We start from the raw sequence: 6,969 nt of genomic DNA, 5'->3' as shown, positions 1-6,969 counted from the left end.
GAACACACAGAATACAGAGCAAACACCCCTAAGTGCCCCAGAGTCTCCCTCCATGCTGAAACTGCTAATAGAACATTTCCACTATAGCAGACAGCTGCAGGTCCTAGCATAGACACGCAGAATAAACACACCCAGTGAGAAAAGGAAAGAGTTGCCACTGCACCTCTCCTACTTGGGCCTGGCAGGGAACCTGGGCACCTGCCATCTCTGCTGACGATTCAGCCTCCTGCATTGCGACCGCCGTAGCTGCTGCCTGTGTGCTTTTTAAATAGTTTCCTTCATGTAAAACATGGAAAGAAGTCTCGGCCAGAAGACCCGCCCCCAGAAATTCTCACATCTCAGCCCCCCTTTACATTAAAGTCCCCCATTTACATCACAGCCCCCTTTACATTACAGCCCCCTTTACACCACACTATCTCCTTTCCTTCAGTATCCCCAGTCCACCTTCACATCACAAACTTCCCCCTTCACATCAGTGTCCTCAGCATCACAGTTCCCCTCACAACAGTGTTCTGTCAACACTTCACATCTCAACCCCCCTCTTTACATCTCAGTTCCCTTTACATAACAGCCCTTACCTTACATCACAGCCCCCCCCCTTTCTTTTATCCCAGTGCCATTAACAACCCCCCCCCCCCCTTCCTTGCATCCTAGTCTCCTTCACAGCCCCCCCTTTTCCTTGCACCTTACCCAGTTCCCTTCACAGCATGCCCTTTCCTTGCACCCTAGTCCCCTTCACAGCCCTGCCCCATTTTCTTGCATCCAAGTCCCTTTCACAGCCCCCCTTTCTTGTATCTCAGCCCCCTTCACAGTCCCCCTTCCTTGCATCCAGTCCACTTCAAAGCTCCCCCCTTTTATTTCACTTTAGTCCCATTCACTGCCCCCCTTTTTTGTATTACAGTCCCTTCACAGCCCCCTTTCTTGTATACCAGTCCCCTTCCTGGCCCTTCTTTCTTGTTTGTCATTTCCTTTCACAGCTCCCTCTTCTTTACATCACCCAGTCGCCTTTACATGAAAGCCCCCTCCCTTAAATTCCATTTCTCCCATTCGAATCATTGCCTCTCTCCAACATTTCCAATCCAACCTTGCACTGTGGTTGGTGGGCAGGGAGCATGTCGTGTCTGGATGAGGGCCAGGACTGCCTCAATTTTCCTGTTAGCGGGCAGGTGATTGGATGTTGGGACCGCCATGTGTCCCGCCGGCAAATCGACAGCTTGTGAGCTTGGGGGATGGCCAGTCCTGCTCTCTGTCTGGGCGTACCACACCTTCTGCCTGCCAGCTGCTGTAGGGATGAAAGCTGAAGCCACAGTGGGGGAAGGGCTGTCATTCGGTCTGGGTCCGGACTGCCATCTGGCATTCAGTGACACCTACTATAGAAGAACGTGCTTTGCATATTCATACCTCCCAACATTTTGAGATGGGAATGAGACCTACTAACAAATGTATGTAGGCATAAGACACACCCCCTGCCACACCTACTTAAAGTTAATTAAATCCGCAAGGGCTTTTTTTGTACCACTATGATGACCTTTATATTGACCTTTAAAATGTACAAATGCAGAAATTTTGAATTTGGATGAAAGGTTTAGCACTGGGAAACATTTTTGAAAGATAAAAATCAGTGACCGTTGGGAGCTATGCATTTACCTGTGCCCTGCTTTGTTGCTGGCCTGCTGCTCCCTTCCCAATGCTGTACTGTTTCAATAGCCTGCTATTTTTTTTCTGAACTCTGCTTCATAAGTAATATGACAAAAAAATATATTAATATATATATATATATATATATACATATCTCTCTCTCTCTCTCTCTCTCTCTCTCTCTATATATATATATATATATGTATATATATATATATATATATATATATACATACATATATATATATATATATATATATATATATATATATATATATATATATATATATATATATATATACATATATATATATATATATATACATATATATATATATATATATATATATATATATATATATATATATATATATATTTATATAGATAGATATATATATATATATATATATATATATATATATATATCTATATATATATATATATATATATAGATATATATATATATATATATATATATATATAGATATATACAAATGTTAGTACACCGCTCACATTTTTTGTAAATATTTTATTATACATTTCATGTGACACTTTGCTACAATGTAAAGTAGTGAGTGTACAGCTTCTATAACCGTATAAATTTATTGTCCCCTCAAAATAACTCAAAACACAGCCAATTAATGTCTAAACTGCTGGCAACAAAAGTGAGTACACCCATAAGTAAAAATGTCCAAATTTGGCCCAATTAGCCATTTTCATTCCCAGGTGTCATGTGACTAGTTAGTGTTACAAGGTCTCAGGTGTGAATGGGGAGCAGGTGTCTTAAATTTGGTGTTATTGCTCTCACTGGTTACTGGAAGTTCAACGTGGCACTTCATGGCAAAAAACTCTCTGAGGATCTGAAAAAAAAAAAAAAAAGATGTGTTGCTCTACCTAAAGATGGCCTAGGTTATAAGAAGATTGGCAAGACCCTGAAACTGAGCTTCAGCACAGTGGCCAAAACCATACAGCAGTTTAACAGGACGGGTTCCACTCAGAACAGGCCTTGCCATGGTCAATCAAAGAAGTTGAGTGCAGGTGCTCAGTGTCATATCCAGAGGTTGTCTTTGGGAAGTAGACGTATGAGTGCTGCCAGCATTGCTTCAGAGGTTGAAGGGGTGGGGGGTCAGCCTGTCAGTGCTCAGACCATACGCCGCACATGGCATCAAATTGGTCAGCATGGCTGTCGTCCCAGAAGGAAGCCTCTTCTAAAGATGATGCACAAGAAAGCCCGCAAACAGTTTGCTAAAGACAAAGACAAAGACTAAGGACATGAATTACTGGAACCATGTCCTGTGGTCTGATGAGACCAATATAAACTTATTGGGTTCAGATGGTGTCAAGCATGTGTTGTGGTGGCAACCAGGGGAGGATTACAAAGCAATATGGTCACGTGGAGTTGTTCTGTACACAGAGTGTGTACTGACCACCCCCCAGAAACATAATTTCCTGCTTGTGTGATTGGCTGACCAATTTTCCCAGAAGTCTGCCTAAGATACAATTAAGATTTCAGGCTTCCTCTGCAGCAAAAATTTCATTTTTGGTGAGATATTTCCCATAGGAACATGTCTAAAGGGATATAGGCCCAGCAACTTTCCTCATTAGTGCCCTGTAGCTGCCACAACTGACAGATAATTATGAAACCACTCCCATTAGACCTACTCAAAACAGAGGCACAGACCAACACACATGAATTTCTTCAGAATAACAAAAGGAATGTTTTTTTCTCAACACAAGTTGAGTTATGATTTAAAGATAAATAGAATAATGTAACCTAGTTCAATACAGTTGGACTGAAAAACTCTCTTATGTTTAGGAATAGGGATGAGCCGAACACCCCCCGGTTCACGTTTCACATCCAACATGCGAACGGACCGAATGTTTGCGCAAACTTTTGAACACTGTTTAAGTCTATGGGACTCGAATGTGAGAAATCAAAAGTGTGAATTTTAAAGGCTAATATGCAAGTTATTGCTCTAAAAGGGGTTTGGGGACCCAGGTCCTACCCCAGGGGACATGTATTAATTCAAAAGAAAGTTTTAAAAAGGGACGTTTTTTCAGGAGCAGTGATTTTAATGATGCTTAACCACTTGGGATCCGCGCTATTGCAAAATGACGGCAACAGCGCGGACCCACATTTCCGGGACTACGTCTATTGACGTGGTCCCGGTTACGAGCGGCCTGCGCGCCCCCTGAGGGGCGCGCGCGGCGCGCTCTGTGATCGGCGAGTCCGTGAGACTCGCCTGATCACCGATCCGTGTAAGGGGTCGATCCCGACCCCTTATCACGTGATCAGCTGTCAGCCAATGACAGCTGATCATGTGATAAAACGGAGCCGGTAATCGGCTAGTATTCCTCCTCGCGCTGACAGCGCGAGGAGAAAAAAAAAAAGCCGATCGCCGGTGGCAGCAATTCAAACGGACACCTGCCCCCTGCCAGTGCCCACCTGCCACCCGCAGTGCCATCCTGAAATAAAGTAAGTGCCCCCCTGTCAGTGCCACCCAGCAGTGCCCATAGTGCCCACAGTGCCACCCAGCAGTGCCCACAGTGCCACCCAGCAGTGCCCACAGTGCCACCCACAGTGCCACCCAGCAGTGCCACCCACAGTGCCACCCAAAATCTGCCTCAGGTGCTGCACCCCAGTGCCGCCCATCAGTGCCCAGCAGTGCCGCCCATCAGTGCCCAGCAGTGCCGCCCATCAGTGCCCAGCAGTGCCACCTATCAGAGCCACCTATCAGAGCCACCTATCAGTGCTCATCAGTCCCATCTATCTGTGGTACCTATCAGTGCCCATCCGTGCCACCCATCCGTGCCACTTATCCGTGCCACCCATCCGTGCCATCTTATCTGTGCCCATCTTTGCCCATCAGTGCCGCCTTATCTGTGCCCATCGGTGCCGCCTTATCTGTGCCTATTAGTGCCGCCTTAACTATGCCTATCAGTGCCCACCAGTGCAGCCTATCAGTGCCCACCAATGCAGCCCATCAGTGCCCACCAATGCAGCCCATCAGTGCCCACCAATGCAGCCTATCAGTGCCGCCTAATCAGCGCACTTCAATGAAGGAGAAAAATGACCCGTTTGCAAAATTTTATAACAAACTATTAAAACATGATTTTATTTTTTATTTTTTTGCATCTTTTTTTGTTTGTTTAGCAAAAAATAAAACTCCGAGCTGTAACTAAATACCACCAAAAGAAAGCTCTATTTGTGGGAAAAAAATGATAAAAATTTCATTTGGGTACAGTGTTGTATGACCGGGTAATTGTCACTCAAAGTGCATCAGCGCTGAAAGCTGAAAATTGGTCTGGGACTGAGGGGGGTTTAAGTGCCCAGTAAGCAAGTGGTTAAAGTGAAAAAATAAAAGTGAAATATTCCTTTAAATATCGTACCTGGGGGGTGTCTATAGTATGCCTGTAAAGTGGCATGTGTTTCCCATGTTTAGAACAGTCCCTGCACAAAATTACATTTCTAAAGGAATAAAAGTAATTTAAAACTGCTTGCAGCTGTAATGTAATGTTGGACCCCAGCAATATGGAGGAAAATTATTGAGAAAAAAGGCATAGGTAACCCCCCCCCCCCCCCCCCAGCCTATTACCAGGCCCTTTGGGTCTTGTATGGATATTAAGGGTAACACACCACACTCAAATAAAAATAAAATAAAAGACATGGGGCCCCCAGGCCCTGAACTCTGAACAGCAGTATACAGCCAGTCCACAGGTTACAAACAAGATAGGGACTATAGGTTTGTTCTTAAGTTGAATCTGTTTGTAATTTGGAACAGGTACATTTTTTAAGTATAGCTCCAGCAAAAAAAATCTATTTTTAAACTTTTTGGATAACAGAGGGAAGGGTTATCATCACCCCTGTGATATTTGTTTTGCTGTCTGTGCCCCTCTTCAGAAGATTTCACCTCACTTTCTGTCCCAATGACAATTGGATTTTGAAAATTTGGATTTTTTAGGGAAACAAGGATTAGTGATAAAGCATCAGTGGAGACACTTTTTTCTCATATTAACTCTTACAGGAGAGAATTTCTCTTCCTGGGGTAGATTTCCTCTCACTTCCTTTTGTCTCCCTCCGTTTTGTAAGTAGGAGTCATTTGTAAGTTGGATGTTTGAAAGTAGGGGACTGCCTGTATATATTATAGGGCCTGCCCTATATACCCTGCAGAAATGTGGGCCTTAGGTGTTGGTGGTACCAGAACACTGTAATCCATCGCAGTTACTCTTGTTGGGTGCTGAAACAGGCCCTGCTGTGAAATATTATATCAAGAATTATAATTACATGCCCCTGTTGAACAGGGGCAGAAAAATTGGGCCTTTGGTGGTGGTGATGCCACAACAATGTAAGCCCTCACAGTTACTCTTGGTGGGTGTTGAAACGGGCCTGCTGTGAAATATTATATTAATAATTGTAATGACATGCCCCTGTTGAACAGTGGCAGAAAAATTGGGCCTTTGGTGGTGGTGGTAGTGCCACAACACTGTAAGCCCTCACATTTATTCTTGGTATATATTTTATACATATATATAATGCTAGATATACATATGTTGGAGACTGTATATATATTTTATGCACTGCAGATCACTGAATCACTTGCCTGCCTGCCTGAAAGTGTATTTGAAAATGTACACCAGGAACTAACTGCAGTCACATATAGGCTTGGCTAGACTAGAATGCAGTGAATATATATAGTTTCATAGTTTCATAGTTTGTTAGGTTGAATAAAGACACCAGTCCATCCAGTTCAACCTGAGTGAGTGTCTACAATTGTCCCTATCCCTGTACACACTCATTTCTGTCCCTACCCTCAAGGAGCCCACAATCCTAGGTCCCCATTCATATACTAGGGCCAATTTTTGACAGAAGCCAATTAACCTACCTGCATGTCTTTGGATTTTGGGAGTACCCGGAGGAAACCCATGCAGGCACAGGGAGAACATGCAAACTCCAGGCAGGTAGTGTCGTGGTTGGGATTTGAACCAGTGACCCTTCTTACTGCTAGGTGAGAGTGCTAACCACTACACCACTGTGCTGCCCTATATATATATAAATATATAAATATATATATATATATATATATATATATATATATATATATATATATATATATATATATATATTGGAGGATCTATATATGTTTAATGCACTGCAGATCACTGCTGAATCACTTGCCTGCCTGCCTGAAAGTATATTTGAAAAAAGGACAAGCGTGCCCCATGGCCACGTGTTGAGGATGCACCGTGTCCACACCGAGCACTGTTGGCTGTAGACACAGAGCCTGCTTGACCCCTTTTAGTGGCCTGTGAGCGTCTGCCTTTCCTTGGTGG

This window comes from Lithobates pipiens, unplaced genomic scaffold (genome assembly GCF_037356315.1).
Source record: "Lithobates pipiens isolate NorthernLeopardFrog02 unplaced genomic scaffold, aLitPip1_a1.2 Scaffold_8, whole genome shotgun sequence".
NCBI lineage: Eukaryota > Metazoa > Chordata > Amphibia > Anura > Ranidae > Lithobates > Lithobates pipiens.
This window is presented reverse-complemented; position numbering follows the sequence as displayed.